The 18,225-nt window shown below is 44.8% G+C and overlaps 1 long non-coding RNA gene across 1 annotated transcript; it reads left to right on the top strand.

Annotated features, from left to right (window-relative positions):
- Positions 1 to 14,146: 14,146 nt before the first annotated feature.
- Positions 14,147 to 15,820, top strand: LOC119087508. The gene is made up of 4 exons (XR_005090979.1): positions 14,147 to 14,463; positions 14,814 to 14,888; positions 15,018 to 15,157; positions 15,262 to 15,820. It is a non-coding gene; the product is annotated as an uncharacterized LOC119087508 (long non-coding RNA).
- The last annotated feature ends 2,405 nt before the right edge of the window (positions 15,821 to 18,225 follow it).

The raw sequence follows: 18,225 nt of genomic DNA on the forward strand, positions 1-18,225 counted from the left end.
TCAGTCAACAGAAATCTAGCTAATAGAATTCTGGGTGAGGGGATGGGTTGAGGAACAAGGCCACCTGACAGAGAAGCCTTCCCTAGCCTGTGGGCACCATGGAGACTCACGAGGCCATCTTGAGCCCACATTGCATCCCTGCTGCCGGCACCAGTTAGAACAGTTCACTCTTGTCTCCCAATGAGTTCTGACTAAACGCCATCAACCATATGACAGGGTCTAACAAATATCAGCACTCTGCCAGGTTCAATAAACACCCTTTTCAGGGTAATGGTCTTTAATGAGGACACCAGCCATCAGCTAGGTTGGGAACACACTGTAATTATTACTGGGCAAAGATGTCTGGAAGGAGACCTGTAAGAATAAAGGATCAGGACAATGCAGGGGGAGGGAAGCTCATAAAGAAAAACCACTTGAGCTCTAAACTTTATGCTGGCAGGAGGAAAAAAAATAATAACTCAAGTTTTAGGGATCATTTCCAAAACAATGTCAACAATTTATCTAGGGATCTAGGGGTTAAATAGTCACTCATGTAATCCGTGCCAAATTTTATACATCTATAATTAAGTCAATGAGAGAACTGGTAACTTGCTTGATGGAGCACTTGGCTAAATTGGATCTATTACATGGAGCAAGGAACACCTTCCATCAAAATAATCCTTTAGGGTCTGCCGGGAATGTCATGGATGTTTCCATCATAGCAGCTGAGACAGCCTTTGCCCCCAAGGAGCTCAATATATTATGGCTGTGTTTGTGTATGGCTCATCTTCCCAATTAAAAGACCGAAAGGTCAGACACCACCCTAGACATAGCCCAGGAGCATGGAAGTGGGGGAGGGGGGGGACTGCTTTACATTGGGATGGGAAGGTAGGCATGGCTCGTTGAGGGAGATGTATTGTATTGTATTGCATTTATTTGTGGAAGGCTAATTTGTTGATTGCATGTACTTTCCAGGGGCTGAAGTGGCCCCGGGGAGGCAGAAGTGACTGAGACCCAACCCTGTCCAGTTGATGACAAACTCGTGTGGGAGACTTGATAGGTCTAGAGGACAAGGAAGATTTTGACAGGTAAGAGAGAGCAAGGGAAGAGCATTCTATAAATTGACACAGTGCAAGTGACTGAGATGCTGATGTGCACAGAGGGAACAGTTAATATGGAGAAAGGGCTAGGTGGTCACCAAGTACCTACTGTGTGTCCCGAACACAGTGACCAGAGCTTTGTACATTTGACACTGAGAAGGGCTCACAGCAACTAGGAAATGTTTTTGTTTTTAATCAGAATTTTATGGAGACAGAGATAGTTGCTGGGGAAACTCAACAAATCTTCTAGATGCTTATGACCGGTTAGGAGCAGCACAGGATCTGCTTCCAAGTCTTTCTGATAGTGTTTTGTCAAAGGGTTTGATTAGCTCTCCAATCTACCTGTAACATGGGTTGTGGACAGAGGGGAAGGACAATCGGCAAGGAGCCATTGGAAGCAGGACTAAACAAGGCCACCAATGCCTAACAAAATCTAGTCAGGTGAGTGACAGGTCTGATGGAAAGACTGATCAAGCAATATGTCCCGGTGATGAAGTTGGGTAAGACAAAGGGAATCAGGAAGGTTAGAGAGGTCAGCTGGGAATGTGGATGATGAACATTTCTGTTGGTCTCAAGTAGGCACTTGAATGGCTAAGGGAGTGGGAGGAATGTCTAGGGATTTAGTCATGCAAGGAGAATAGGGAAGGTACCTGGAGTAGAAGCTGGCTTTCTTCCAGGGTCCTACCAGCAGATTGCTTAAGTCAATTGGTACCCCAGGGAGACAAGCACTCTCTTCCCTCACTTGCCTCCAAATAGGTTAATGGGCTGTTTTCAATCCCAGCCCAAATAGATAGACAACACTAAAGGAAAAGTGGAAAACAAAAGCTTTAACAGTATGCAGGATAGCTCCAACTGTGGGGAAGTAGAAAGTCTCTGTATTTGTTGAGACCATTGAAATGACAAGCATTCGTTTGCTATGGACATTTCCAGGGAGGGCCTACTGGGGATCCTGTGGTCAGCATTGCATTTTGCAACTGGGTAGTAAATTTTGGGAAGTCACCTGGCTACCCTAGGTGAAGTAGATGGCTCCACTTTTCTCTGTTTCTGGAACTGTGATCCTCAAATAGAACAACTGCTTTTGAATCTGAAATCTTCTCTTGGATTCCAAGACATTTTTGGGTCTCCTTCTAGGGCAGTGTGCATGAATTCAGGAGAAGGTATCACCTCTATTTTTAATCAAAGACAACTGTAATTAGGAAATTAAATCTGATATAAACAATATCAGGGAATATATTCCAAGCTCAAACTTGGTATTTTAAAAATGGAGGTGTTTTAAGTCAGGATACACATTAATAGCTGACTCTTATGGAAACAGCCAGGCATTATCAGGTATGCTGGTAATCCCAGCACTCAGGATGCTAAGGCTAGAAGATTGCCTGTTCCCGGATATCCTGGACTACATACATCATGAGACCCTGTGTTCAATAAATAAGTAAATAATCAATACATAAACAATGATAGGAGGCTGTAATTTTAGTACCATTTGTGGATGAGGTAAGTACCTAATATCCAGAGGAGTTACAGGCTGTAACATGCATCTCCACTAAATCAAGAAAGAACACCCAGGACAAAAGCATTTAGGAGTCTCCCCCTCAGCCACAAGCCAACTGGATAGTGAAATCAGCATAGTTCCTGGGAATGTGGTTTTGTTGTTGTTGTTATTGTTGTTGTTGAAAGAGGCACTTTGCCTTTTAAGAGAATCTTAGCCCAGCAGCTCATAAAGTACTTGGTTCTCCCAAGCTTATCAATGACAAAAGGGAATGTACATTTTATCCACTTTCCAGGAACTATTTTATTTGACTGGGTAATATGCTGCTGCTTCTCCTTTTAGTTTGGATTCTGCAGGTGATTTTAATTGTAGTAACACTATAAATTAATTTGCTTTCATTCTTCCACAGAAGCACCCTCATCGTGAGAAAACCATTTCTCATAAACACTTATGACTTCATGTTTGTTATTATTTATCACTATCATTATTACTATAGTACATTAAAGAGTAAAATGAGTTTCTGCCCCCAAAATGAATTGATTGACATCACAGAAATAGTAAGTGCATTGTTTGGCTCTGAGCCACCAGGATGCCAGATAGCAAAGGATAATTTTAATAAGTTAAGGGAAAAAATTTAATTATCAATGTTTTTGAAACAGATCATGTACTGAGTCCAACACCTGAAACACAGAGGAGAGTGATTCTTTATGAAGCAGACATCCAATGCCAAACATTCAGGAACAATTAAAAAAGTGGTAGTTTTTGTAAATTATCCCCAGAAGTTTTAGATATCTTTCATTTTAGTCGTTGTGGTCCAGTGAACCATAAAGCCATTACTAAGGAATCAGAATACTAGGGAGAAAATTGAAACACAGCAGTAATTAACAATAGGAACATGTCAAAATAAAAACGAACTGGAAAGAGGATGGCCATCTCGTGTGCCGCGCAGGATGGGAACATTTACATATCCTCAAAACCAAATAGAAAAGTCACAGATGCTCCGAGTACCTGTAGGTAAAGTCCTCATCTCCAGACTTGACAAAGAAGAGAGCTTGCTAGTGTTTTTCAAAATGTGTGGGAAAGTGTCTTCAAAGGCTGCCTTTTCATAGAAAAAAAAGTCATTTCTTTTCTAAAATACTTTAATTAGCATTAATGTATATTTCTATTTGTTTTAGGATTGTAGTTAACAGCCTCCATTTTAAATTCTGCCTCTTACTTCTGTACGCTTAATGCCAATGAAGAATAATTGAGAAAACCCCAGGAAAGGAGCCCCCATCGCAAACACAGATTTCCCTGTGGGTTCCCGAATACTTTACAGCAAATGTTAAAGATTTATTGCACATGAACATCAAACATGGTTTTACTACAATTCTCATTTGGATCAAATTGACACATTTTACACTCATTTTAGCCTAATGAGATTCTTTCTCTACACATTATATTCCAAGTGACCCTGTACATGAAATCTGTGGCATGGAACAAACCCATTGATATAACAAAGCTCTACTCTTACTGGTTTCTTAATTTACAAAAGAGAAAAAAAACAGTTAAGCAAAATCATCAATCTTCAACAAATGAACATTTTAATTGACACTCAACAGAGAATTCAGATACGATGTAGACGGGTCCTGTTATATATGAGGTTTAAATGCAGCGTTGGCAGCTAAATTCTCCTCTACTAAGATTATAATCTGAATATTCAATGGTTCAGGCATATTTCATAATTCAAATTGAGGGAGTTAGTAATGACAAAGCTACAATCTGAGCAGGCATAGGAAATTAGATTTGTGGTTCATTTTTAAGTCTTTGCTAACAGGCTGCCAGGATTCAATATTTACTCTTGTGCACAATTTCTTATTCTCAAAGTCAGCCTTAGAAAACGTTCTTGCTGCTTAATCCTGACGGTAGGGCGTGAGATGATGGAAGGCTGTACACAGCAGCTGCCATGCCTTCCTCCAAGCGCAGTCGGTGACCTTGAAGTGAGGTGAAAGGAAACCGGAAAATGTTAATTAAAATTATTAGCGCTGTTTGAGGTGCTTATCTTGTTTACTGCTAAGGTGTTGCTCCCTTCTGCATAATTAGGGGTAATTTTACTTACTTTCAAGTCTGGAATTTTAAATATCACAAAGTTTTATCTTCTAGATGAAGTAATTCATTATTGGTTCGTACATAACTGCTTGATGTTTTAATCAATATATGTGACTTCCATGAGTCTGTTAGAATTTATCTGGAGGTTTTATATATATATGTACATATATTTGTAGTGGCAGATTGTGAGTGGCACATGAATTAAAATCTTTCTTTTTAAAAAAAAACTTTTGTTGGTATTTCAACATTGCTCTGGGTTTTTGATGTGGGGACAGATTTGTATTGATCTGCCCGTTCATATTTCTTTCTATGTAAGACTTTGCAGGCCAGCAATACTGGCGAGGAAACTTCTCTCAAGTCCCTTCTATTTGGAAACAATATACTCCTGTCACTTAATCCAAACGAGAACAAAGCATATTTTCAGAAGCTGCCAAACAAATACAGAAATGAGTCTTTCATGCTATCAAGTATTCCTATCTAAGCAGTCTGTCCTGGTGGTCATTGGGAATAAAGAAAATGGCATCCCAGCTTTGAAAAACTGTGATATTAACCTTAGCTACCAGAGGTCTGAAAGCTTAGCTATAATTATGGAACCTTCCAAATATAACTTCCTATAAAACCATCCCTTTCTGAGAATTTTTTTTTCTCATTGGAAAGCAGAAAAATATCTAGGTTGGAATTGCTTTTTCTTTGTTTATGTAAATAGATTGTGTGTGTGTGTTTTTAAGCAACCTGATAAAAGACTGTAAAAGCTGGGTTTTTCTGCATAAAATTAGTGATTAAGTTAAGGCATTACCAGGATATATGATTTAAATGAGAGCAAAACAATGCTCAGCACCAATAGCCATGTGCCTCTTCCATCTGTTCCTTGATTTTAGTTCAGTGCACTAAATTGTACCAAGCAGCAACTTTAAGGAGTATGGCCCATGTCCCTGAGACCATTGCTTTGCTTCTATTTAGAATAGCCTGACACTGAAATTAAGAAAATGGAATATTCTAGAACAGGTTAGAGCTTAACTTTCCCCAGCTCTTTAGGGAATGCAGGAAGAAGACTCCTGGAGGATAAATTAGATCGATATCGAGTTCGTTACAGCTGTTCCCTAAGGATGGATGCTGAACTGTCTCTTGAGGCTTGGAGTTGACAACCTCCCAGAGAACTTCCTCAACTGCCTTAGATTAAGACTCCACTTAGATGCTCCCTTCCCTCAAGTTCAGTAATTGGGAGGCCATGCAACCCCCACGTGAGGAGCCCTTCAAAGTCTCTAATGAAGAAATGACAGGGACAATAATAAAGGATGTTTGAGAGACCCACCCACTGGCCTGACGAGAGACAGGGCTGCTCTGCTTGGGCACTAAGCATCCTCAAGTGACCTCACTGGCCCTCTGGAAACCACCATCTTACTTTTTCTCCTTGAAGCTGCCAGTCCCCAGTCTCTGTCAAAATCAACCAAGATGGTTCCTCAACCAAATCCTACCTTCTCACGCTCATCATCTCTGTGCATACAAGAGATCTGTCTTTTAAAGGTCACTTAGGCCTTGCCATGCCAATTTAAAACTCCCTTGGCCTTCTCTGTGCTCTCAGTAAATGCAAACCCAAGCATGGCCCCCTTGCCTTGGTTCTCTTCACAGCCCTGACCTATAGATGCCCCCATGTAGCCCCCTCTTACTTGTCCATTTCTAGGTCCTCGCATGGTTAGCCTATACCACTGCCGCTCTGTGTCTGTTCCACAAGACACACCCCTGGCCATCTGTCTACATAGAGGCCACCTCAACACTCTGGTGCCCTTAGCCATCCATAGGCTTAGCTTTGTGGTCACCCAGCCCTCAGGCTTAAGGGAGACAGTGTCATCCTGTTTCTTTCATTCATCCCTAGGCTTCCCCCAACCATCTTCTCTGCCCCCAGGAAAACCTTGGTTCTCACTCCACTCCATCCCTAACACTTGCAGAGTACAGAGGAAGCATTTTCTAGAATCCATATGACCACTCTGCATGTGTGACATTTGCTTTGCAGTATGTGCCAACCAAGGAGCTGGCAGCCTGGGCAACCACAGCTGTTCCTTCTCAGACCAATCTCTTTCCCTTCTACCAAGATCCTTGCCTGTCACCTGCCCAGTGGATCCTGTAGTGGAGTAAAGCGCTTCCATTTTCTCAGAAGTACCTGGAACAGCTCAGTGCCTTCTTTGGAGGCACTGCTTGTGGTTATGCTCAGCCATGGCATTGTCAGTTTTGTTACCCTGATCACTATCCAGTGGATGGATGAGCTCCACACGGTATCAACCTACAGCCGGAGGGGTTGGTCCTTCAAAAACACAGAGCCTTCCTACTGTATAGAAATAGAGGAGGATCATTCTGACGAGCCACGGGGAAAGGGACTCTGAACACTTTGCACTAGATGGGGACACTAAGGCCTTCCTGTACTCACTTGTGTCCCGGATCCCAGGGTTTCCTTGATTCTGTGTGCTGATGGCCATCAACTGATATGGCCCTTCACATGCCACATCTTTCTGTGAGCCAGTCTGTGGACTGTTTCTCCTTGTTCAATAATAGCCCACTCCCTTTCTGATGAGGGTGACCACGGTTCTCTTTTAGCTCTGCACACTGTCCTGTTCACCATGAGAGGCCCTTCCATCTCCCTCACTCAGTGACAGCTGCTGGCCACTTGAAGGCACACATCACTGGGATCTTTCCTGCCCTTGCTCTAAACCCTTCCTCACCACCAAACACCGCTCTTGGAACCAATATTAATTGTGAAGAAATGTTGTCTGAAAGACCAGCCATTATATTTCATAAACAAACGGACATTCTAGTTTTAGGCTGGAGAGTTCTGAGGATTCTAGCTGCCATGACCAATAATGAAAAATAGTCCCAAGAAATCTGAGACTGGGAGGAAAGAAATCAGCCCCCCTCAAGAGCTTGGAGGCACAATTCCCATCTCATAGATCAGCAGCCAAGCTTGGAGAGCGGCATGGGCTTTACTGGCTCAAGACCCCCTGCTGTGCTGTGTCCTGAAGCCTTTGCTGCGTGACTTTCTCTTAGCCCAGCGCAGATACCACGTTGTCAGTGCAAAAAATATCAGATGTCACTGAAGAAAATGTTTTCAGGGGAAAAAAAAAACCACTGAAATTCTGGGGTAGTTTCTCTTTTCACCCTTCTAAACCTTCTGTGGGTTGAGCACTCATCACTGAGATGGCAAGAATGTCTGGGTAGCTTACAAGCAAGTTCATTTTTGAATCTGTGGTATGTTTGCTCAGAGCCAAAGGCCAAGGGGATTTATATGGTTGTTGGGAGTATTTTCCCCGAGGAGTTAAAAACATTCTGCAATAGCCGGTTTTTTAATAAACTGTGAGATTGATTTGCTTCAAACTTGTCCCTGCTTATCTTACGGGTTCACTGTTAATGGTCCCCGGGGAAACCAGAAAGATTGGAGAATGGCTATGGATGGAGGAGGCCAAGAGGAAGTTTTAGAGAGAGGCAATGATGACCCAGACCTCAAACCACTAAAAACATTTGTGAGAAGGTACGCTTTGTTGACCCTGCTCTTTCCTGCTTTCCTTACTCTCTCCTCACAGCGCTGTTAACCACAGCCTCAAGGTTCTCTGCAAACCAGACACAAAAACCATTCTCCTACAAGAGAGCTGGCTTCCTCCACTCCGCAGTGATAAGCTCTGTCAGAGGGGAGTTCCGAGGGTGACTGTGTGTGGCTCCGAGGCGTCTCTGAGTGTGTGAAAGATGAGGTTTTTGGAAGGAGACTAAAGAAGAGAGCTTGGCTGCCTCAGCTGGAGAGGACTCTTGGCAGTGGCCAGGGGCAGCCTCCTTCCTCTCCAGATGGAAGGCAGGGATGGGACTTACCCAGGGCCGCCGGCTGAGACACACTGATTCCTGCCCTTAGCCATACACAGAGTCTTTTCCTAAGAAGTCCCTTCTGATCAAGGGCTTCAGACGTTCTGTGTCCCATGGCATTCTCAATGTAGACTCTTGTGCCTATCGGGGGCTCTTGGGCCTGGGTGCTGACCCACACTCTCAGATGGAGTGCCGAGCAGACAATCCAGCTCTCCCAAACAGAAATCCTGCCTTCTCTCATACAAACTCTTCTTCGTTTCCTCCCCTTCTGGAAGTCAAAGTTAGTGTTTTTTGCTCAAGCCTAAGACCTGGGTGCACCTTTGGCTTGCTTCATATCCCACGCAGAGTCAGGCTCACTTCTTCCTCCAGCCTTCTACCATCAACCTGATGTTGGCCACTCCTTCTCGAGACTTCAAAGAACCTTCGAAACACCCAATACCCTCTCCTTCCCAATGGCCCCTTGTTGCCACTGTGGCTAGAGAAACCTGTCCTGGCACACTGCATGTCCTATGAACTCTTATCCCACTCCTCCTCCAGTCCCATGAAGATGTCAGGGTCTCCTTCTGCCCATCCCTGACCTAGGCTGCCTCCCTGTGGCTCACCATGCTCCTACCTGGAGACCACACCTCTGTCCTTCACAGACATCATGCTTTACATCAAGTTCTGTTGATGCTTCTCATGCTCACAGTACCACTCTGGGGAGGTTGTCAGGGCTGGTTCCTCCTCCTCACTCAGTCTCAGACAAGCATCTCCCAAGCAGGGTCCTCCCAAGCATCCTATCTGAAATCAGAACCCTGACCACTTGGCCTCTGCTTTTTTTCTTTTTGTTCCTGTTGGTGGATAGTCATTAATCGTTGTCCACACGGTGGGTTATAAATGCATTTTCATTTAAGGACATCGTGCACTTTGACCATATTCACTTTCCTGGGCACGCTTATCCCCCATCCCCTCTTGCTAGTTCCCCTTTCCCCAAGACAGCATGACTTCTGTTTTGATGTCATATGTGCATGGGACTGGCAGCACACCAAAGCAGATGGGACCACCACTGGGGAAGAGACCTGAAGGGGAAAAAGTGAGGAAAGACAGATACGTGATGGAAGAGCAGAAGAGGGGTCCAGTTAGGGAGAAGAAGGGGGCAGGCAAGAGGGGAGCGAGGAGTCAGGGAGGTTATCAACTAAACAACCAGTCACCAAGACGCCATACCAACTCCAGTGCCGTCGGGTGAGTGGATAAAGGGAATGTGGTAGGTGTGCACAGCTGAGTGGGATTCCGTCATGATGAAGGGTAGAGTCCCACTTTTACATGCATTAATTCCCTCAGGGGGCATCATATGTTAAGTGAAATGAGCCAGGGACAGAATCCCAGCAGTCCGGGAGCCACTCGGATGCCAGAGGAGCCTATGGAGGAGCTGAGGACAGAATGGTGGTAACCAGGGTGAGCAGGGCAGGGTCTGTCAATGGGACAGGGCTACCATTGGGAAGAAGTAAGTCGTGTCTCCTCAGGTCACCACAGCTGTTAGCAATGTATTACACACTTCAAATAGCCAGAAAAGAGGGTTCTCAACTTTCTCCAAGTAAAGAAATGATAGAACATTTTCAAGGTAGCGGGTCTGCCAATCATTCTGATTTCCTAAGTGTCATCTATCCACAGATTGAAACATTTTCTGTTCAATGTTCTATTCAACCATATGGTGTGGTTGTTTGTGCCTGTAATTCTAGCACCAAAGAGGGTGGGGCAGGATAGAGTTTGAGGCCAGCCTGAGATACACTATGAGTTCCTGGGCAACCTGGACAATGTATGAAACACTGTCTAAAAAAATCAGGCTGGGGATGGGGCTCATTTAGTAGAGTATTTTCCTAGCGTACATGACACCTTGAGTTCCATCCCCAGCACTTGCAAAAACTGGGTAGAGTGGCATATGCCAGTGATCCAAGCACTTGAGAGGTAGAGATAGGAGGTTCAGAAGTTCAGGTCATGTTCAACTGTATTGTGAGTTCAAGACCATCCTGAGATATATAAGACCTTTGTCTTTGAGAGAGGGAGGGAGGAAGAGAGAGAGAGAGAGAGAGAGAGAGAGAGAGAGAGAGAGAGAGGCATTATGAATGATATTTTAAAAGAAAGGAAGAAGATATTAGCTTTACTTTTAAAAATTAATATAAAATGAATCATCCCATTATACTCCATAAACATGTTGATTATTAAACGTCAATAAAGTAACAATGATGGGAAGGTTACTACAGAAACCAACCTACCTGAAAGCTGGAGGTGTGACTAGTACTACACATCTTGATTAGTATGAGAGAGTCCCTGGGATTCATCCCCAGAAACAAAGAACAGCTTAAATAAATAAAATATATCCTAGTAAAAGAAACTCATGGATCTCTATGAATTCACAAGCCAAGACACTGAGTCCTTTACTACTCAAACTCAGGACCAAGAGTCAGCCCCGGCATGAAATCATTAGTAATAGCGGCAGGATGCATACTGCAGTGAGACTTCCCATTGCCACTGAGTTGTGCACTTGAAAATGGTGACATCTTTCATAAGTCATATACATATATGCATGCAATAACAATTAATGAAAAAAGAAGCCCTGAATTTGAAAGGGAGCAATTAGGGCTATATGAGAGGGGTTAGAGGGAAGAAGGGGGAAGAGAAATGTTGTAATTATAATAATCACAAAAAAACCCAAAATTTATGACAGCTTGAACATGTCCCTTGCAAGCTCAACTGGGACCAAACCTCATTATGGAGAAGGAAGGTAGGCACAAAGTCCGACCTAGCTAAGGAGTTATTAGCAACTGATAGCAGCTAGAAGGGTGAGTCAGCAGCTTACCTTGAGAGTGTAGCCCCTGGTGGGTTGCCCATGCTCAGAGCAGTGGTTCTCAACCTGTGGGTTGTGACCCCTTTGGGGGGTTGAATATCAGCTATCCTGCCTATTAGATATTTACATTACAATTCATAACAATAGCAAAGTTACAGTTCTGAAGTAGAATGAAATAACTGTATGGTTGGTGGGGTCACCACAATATGAGGAACTTCACTAAAGGGTCACGGACGGCATTAGGAAGGTTGGGCACCACCGTTCCGGTTGAAGGCCACACATCCGAGGACATACAGGCGGCACAAATTGGTATTGATGGACAGAAGAGAAAGAGGAAGACACAAAGTCAGGTGGCAGGGAGAGGGGTGGTGGACCTGGGTGGGGTTGGGGGAGGAGTGAATATAACCAAAGTACACGGGGGGGGGGGGGGGAGACGACAAACTTCTCAAGGAACTAAAACAAAATTAAAAGCTTTGACTTGACTACCAAATGTTGCCTCGTGGTTATGATGCTACATTAGAGCAATGTTGTTGCATGCCTTTTGATTGTAGTCACTCCTCCCCCCACCTCCTGGAGGACGTCTGGTGGGGGGGGGAGGTGAAAGCTGATAGTGGTCAGAAGAGTGTCTGAGGGCAGTGACGGTGGCCTCAAGGTGCCAATACGCTGGTGGTGAAACCAAGAGAGAAGGCAGTATGGAAGCTGGGGTTGTACCCTCTGCACTGGGGCCTTTCCCAAGACAAGGGCAAGTGAACACTGGCATGAGGCTGGGTGTTCAAGTCTACCTCAGGCCGCACAGAGGTCTTCATGCTTACGTTTGAGAGGTTTGCCACACTGTTGAGGGATGACGCCGTTAGCGCCCATAGATTTCGCTGGAACCTAAAGCATCATAACAATGTCTCCCAAGCCAGCAGGAGTATATGCAGGTTGCTTGATAGATTATGGTGTCATCTTATGCTTCTTAGTGGTACCAGGGTACGAGAACAAAATGCCCTGCCGACTGGGAAAGAAACAATCAGGGCTAAGCATGCACAGCCTGCAGCTGAGACCATGGCTGGCGGGGCCATCCCCTCCTCCTGCCATCTGCTCACTGCTGCATCTTCCCGCCCTCACTGCTCTGTCCTGAAGTTCCTATAGATGTCTTTGAAGTGGGGGAGGGGATAGGGGCACAGGGAGCCAAGAGCTCTTAAGTTATTCTTAATTTGTTTTTCACATACTTAAAAAACTTGAACACACTGCAGTTTTAGAGAGAGTTCTGCACAGTCCCAGTGGGCATAAGATTAAAACCGGCAGTTGGTCTCTTGTGCTAAGTAGCAAAGAGAAGACTTTCCCAAGGATATTTTTCATGTTCACAGCAGTTTTCCCATTTAGAAACACAGAGCACAGACTTAAAACAGCAATCAGAAAATAAGCAAAGTTACAGGTGACGGAGAAACCAGGATAATTCATGAGTTTCATAAGAGACACAATTAGAATTCTTCCCTCTAGCCACAGCCCTGCACTACCAGAGACAGAGAACTCTGCAGACCTGGTGTTTCCCATCTGCATATGATCCTTCCCAAATTGGGTTAAAACTGGGACATCTACTCAGATGGCTGGGAGAAATATCTCAAAAAATGAGTCATGTTTGAGCTAGGAATATGGCTGTGCCTAGCTAGGTGCATCTGGAAAATGCTAGATTTTTCAGTTGGCTGAACAGCGCAGCCATGCATGGTGGACTTTGATGGCAGACCAAGAGCTTGGCTCAGTGTGTATTTGTCAGAAAAATACTGGGCTTTCCATTAAATTGGATGTTGAAATCATTGAAATTTTTAATCATGGCAGTGTCTATTTTTTCTGTGTGCGTGTGCGTGTGTGTGCGTGCGTGCGTGCGTGCGTGCGTGCGTGCGTGCGTGCGTGCGTGTGTGTGTGTGTGTGTGTGTGTGTGTGTGTGTGTGTCTACTGGTTGAGACCAGAGGATGATGTTAGGATATTGTCTTTTAATTGCTTCTCTACCTTCTTTTTTTGAGACAGGCTCTCTCATTGGCTTGCTGCTCACCCTTTTGGATAGACTGACTGACTAGCCAGTGAGTTCTGAGAATCCACCTGTCTCTGCCCCCTGCATTTGGGTTATCTCACGTTGGCTCTTAAGTGGGTGCTGGAGATTTGAACTCAGGTATTCATGTAGTATTTTACCCACTGAACCCACCCATCCTTTTCTTTCTTTCTTTCTTTTTTTACATTTAATTCAAAATAGGTACTCAGGAGTCTGCTCACCTCTGTTCTCTGCCTGCCCTGTTGGGGGTGGGTGTCTGCTGGGCATTTGCTGCTGGTATGCCTTCCTTGGTTCTTGAAATGTTACTTGAAAAGCTGAAACCTTGTATGCAAATGTATTCAACACTTCCGACAGGCTTCCTTTAGCGCCGGGAGGCTGTGTGAGGGTTTTCTCTATGTCACAAGTCAAAAGAGCCAGCTAATCAAGGGCTTTTCATTTAGGAAAAAGAGATTGCTGCAGAAGGCAGAGAAGGGTTGAGATCAAAGGGCAGAGGCACTCATTTACAGCGTGTTTTCATGGCTCAAACCGCCTCACATGATCCGTGGCATTTGGCCACAATGGAGAGAATTTGGAGAGCGAGCGAGGTCAGGTGGGAGTCTTGGGAGAAAAACAGAGAAATACCATAAAATCTGTGCAGTTAAGCAGAAAAGTCAGCATCTGCCAGCTTTTTGTTTTCTCTCTCACTTTTTTTTATTCATAGGAAACTGTGTGTGCACATGTGTGCGCATGTGTGCGTGTGCGTGCGTGTGTGTGTGTGTGTGTGTGTGTGTGTGTGTGTGTGTGTGTGTCTTCAGCAGCTCTGGAAGTGAGAAGAGAGACAGAAAACAAACAGAAGCCCTCACAAGGGAGCTGGGGAATAGCTCATTTAAACAAAGCACCTCTTCATATGCACAGATGTGAGTAGACAGGAGCCTTCATCTCAAGGTGAAATTGTTTTTAATTGTTTTGTTGTTGTTTTGTTTTGTTGCCCCTCTGTGAATCCTGGGCTAAAGAAGAGGGACAGCCCAACTGGTGAGAAGCCACTCAACATGGGAAGGTCACCCTTTCATAGCGTCCAACTTGGAAGAGACTCTAGGACACAATCCTTAAGGACCATCGAGCCCCCACTCAGGTGTGTACTGTAAGTCTAGCCTGGCGCTGGCCTCTCTTTCCTCCTCAGCTGGTAGCCAGGCATCCTTGCTGTAGTTATTCATGCTCCTCTCATTCTTGACCCCATCTGTGCTGACCAAGGCCCTCTCCTCCAGCCATGCCAAGTCGGGCTCCTTGTAGCCCTATTTGATTAGGCCTTCCCTCCGTCCTCATGGGGTTCAGTTTGCGTGGGAATCCTGCCAAGTCAGGTAGCAAAGATCTCCCACCCTTGCTGTCTGAGAACCCTTGTTATCTTGTCCCCTTGCCCTGCTTCATTTTGTAATGTCAGTCTGCTGGAGCCCCTTATCCATCCTTGACATGTCTTCTTTGCAGGCATTCATTCACTGATCCATACCTACTCTTTGGTGATAAATACTCCTCCCTGCCATATGTCCTTTGGCATCAATGGTGAGTCCTAACCCAGCATCCTGTTCCTTCCTAGATTCCCCTGAATGAAGTCCAACTTAACTGTCTTTCACAAGGGCTTGGACGAACGTTTTCATCAACAGTGCCTCTGCATACATTTCTTTTTCTTAGGCTGACACCAGCCATATTAGAAAACCTTACCACTCTTCAGAAGAACTTTCCCAGAAGCAGCTTCTGAGATACCTAGAGTTTGACCCTCAGCATTTGACATATGGAATCAGGGGACTCACCTCAACCCAGACACCTTTCAGGTACCCACTGTTGACCTCTGCTCTGCCCTTTCTGTAGAGTACAGTGGCCACAAATGCCCTGTCCAACATCCATTTCTCACCCCTTCTTTTCTTTCTTCCTTTAGCCATTTGATTCTGCTTCCAGCTCTTTCCTCACATTGATCTCTCTCTTAACGAGCATTGCAATCGAGTTGTGAAGGGCTGGGAATGTACCTCCAGTGCCACTTTGAGATAATTTCTTAGATGGTTTCCATCACCAGTCATAAATATTGCTGTTTAATCTTTCTAATTTTAATTGAAAATTAATATATGTACAAGCCAGAAGAAAAAGAAGTAAATCAGCAAGAGTGAAGAGTAAAGCACATGAATCAGAGGGTAAAAGATGCTACGCACATGGGAGCGGGGAAGGGGAAGAGTCCTCAAGCCCAATAACAGAACTAGAAGTGATAGGAGGACAGACAGACAAACTCTAGGGTCAAAAGGTGACTCTGGCTCCTGGAGACCTGCTCTTGTTTGTCTTTCCTGAGCATCTTGATCTATACCTCGTGAGCATCTGTGCTCTGCTCACTTGTATACGCTGCTCACCTTGCAGTAGCTAGGTGCAAGCTTACCTCTGAGCTCTTTCAATCTGAGAACATATCTTCTGCCTCCCCCGTTGAGTGGGATTGCTCTGCTCCATTAGATATCTCTCTCTCTCTCTCTCTCTCTCTCTCTCTCTCTCTCTCTCTCTCTCTCTCTCTGCTGGCTTCCACACTTACCTTCAGGTGTTCTCTTCAAAGATAAAGCAAAGGGCAGAAGGGGGTACTGTGGCAACTCCCACACTGCTCTGTCTCTTTCACAGTTTCTGCAGCCTCCTGCTCTGGTCTTCCTTATATTTCCTGTGAGTTATTGTTACTACTACCTTCATTTTGTATGCATTTTGGAGGTAATTTCCTAAATGGTTTCTGCCACCAGTCATAAATATTACAGACTAATCTTTATCATTTTAATTGAAAAATTAATATATGCACAAGCAAAGAAGAAGTGAAACCCAGCAGAGGGCATATCCATACCCAGATCTCTAAGAAGTCATCTGTTGCTTTCAGTCTCTGTTCAGTGGAAGACACCCTACTTTCTGGATAAAGTGAAGAGGTCACTTAGTTCTCTAGAGAGTCTAATTGTGGATAGCTAAGTCCTCCAATATTGTACCCTGACCCTGGAATAAGAGAGCTAGGATTTCCTAGCTCTTAAAATGGCATAAATTTATCTCTTTTGCTTTCCTCCAGTTTGCCTTTTTGTAATAACCCAGAGTCTAGGGCCTGTCATACCTTCTCTGGTCATTCTGAGCCACCTCTTCTTATTCTACTTCCAACCACATTTGTCTTAAGTGGCTTAGCTTTGCTCAAGAAGCAATTGCTGCCCCTGCTTGCTGTAGGCAAGAAAGGTAACTTTCCTCTTCTACATCCAGTGGCATAAGTCACATGTAAAGTTCCCAGCACTTGTACAGTAAGGCAGCTGGTGACTGGAATCCTGTCCGTACAGCACCTACCTAAGCATGGGCACACTTAGCACCCAATCTTTCATTTTATAGTGAGTACATTAATGAATTTTCTTACAGATGCACCAAAATACTTGCAGAAGCAACTTAAGGAAGGGAGGGTTTTATTTGGCTCACAGTTTGAAAGGACACTGCCTGTTATTGCTAGAAAGGTATGACTACAAAAGCATGAGGCAGCTGGGCACATTATATCCATAGTCAGGAATCAGAGCAGAATGAATGTTGGTGCTCTGGTTTCTTCCCTCCCCTTCCCTTCCCTTCCCTTCCCTTCCCTTCCCTTCCCTTCCCTTCCCTTCCTTCCCTTCCCTTCCCTTCCCTTCCCTTCCCTTCCCGTCCCTCCCCTCCCTCCCCTTCCCTTCCCGTCCCTCCCTCCCCTCCCCTTCCCTTCCTTTCCCTTCTCTCTCCTCCCTCCCCTCCCCTTCCCTCCCTTCCCCTTCCCTTTCCTTTCCTCTTCTTCAGTCTGGGCAACTAATACAAGAGATGGTGCCATTCAAATTCAGGGTGGGTCTTAGTTCCTCAGTCAACAGCCTCTGTCAACTGCCTCAAAGACACCCCCTCCCAATAGTGTATCTCCTAGGTAACTCCAAGTCCAATCAAGTTGACAGTGAAGACGAATCATCATGGCGGGTAAATGAAACCTCCATCATTCAATGAAATGAAGCAACCTGAGACTGGATCCCATGACTGCCATGGAGACAGCTTTTGGTATCAGATTCTGGCAGAATAGAACTCAATGAGGATCATGGAATAGAAGGCGGAAGGGGCAGGAGAATGGCATTTATTTCAGTGACCCCCCCCCCCCCGGGGAAGTAAACAGAGAATAACATAAAAGGATGTGCTTTATTTATTTATTTTGTCAGCCATACCCTAGAAGAAATGAGTAAATGGTCAACATCTACTTGGACTTTCAAATCCTTTTACCAAACCAAGTGTTGGGGTGAGCTGAACAAACAATACCCTAAGGATCTGTGCTTTGACAAGCTGAAGGGCTGAGTAGCTGCTTCAGAGTTAAGGTTCCTCTGACCTTATCTTGTTTCCCTGCCAGGGAACTAGGCTCTCTGAAAGTCCCTTATCTCACCAAAAAACAGGCATGCCGTGGTTCTGACTCTTCTCCGGGAATCTCAGCAAAGATCACAAAAGAAGAAAGATGATTGAGCAAGATCTCACCCCAAGACCTTTGTCCTCAGAAATAGAGCCATTTTGCTAGTAAGGAAGCTGGGAGAGTTTACCTGGGGGAATCCCATATTCACAGCAGGACATCTTAATTCCCTTCCTCCTTCCTCTGTTCCTCATTGCAACCATCTGGGGCATCCTGCCTCTCTAGCTGTTCCTCTTTGCAACTCAGGGTAGTTTCTGAACCCCACTGCCTGGCCCTCCAGGGCATCCCACTTTGTATCTGGGCTCAGGAGCCTCTTCTGAACCTTTCTCTCCCATGAATGTGCCCACCTGCTCCTCTCAGCAAATCTTTGGAGAATGAGCAGGAACCTTTGGTGTCCTGTGGTGTGCCGTGGCTTCTGAGAGCCACCAATCCGTTGTAGTGATCCTGCAGCTG

The sequence above is a fragment of the Peromyscus leucopus genome, chromosome 1 (assembly GCF_004664715.2).
Source record: "Peromyscus leucopus breed LL Stock chromosome 1, UCI_PerLeu_2.1, whole genome shotgun sequence".
In the NCBI taxonomy this organism is placed as follows: Eukaryota; Metazoa; Chordata; class Mammalia; order Rodentia; family Cricetidae; genus Peromyscus; species Peromyscus leucopus.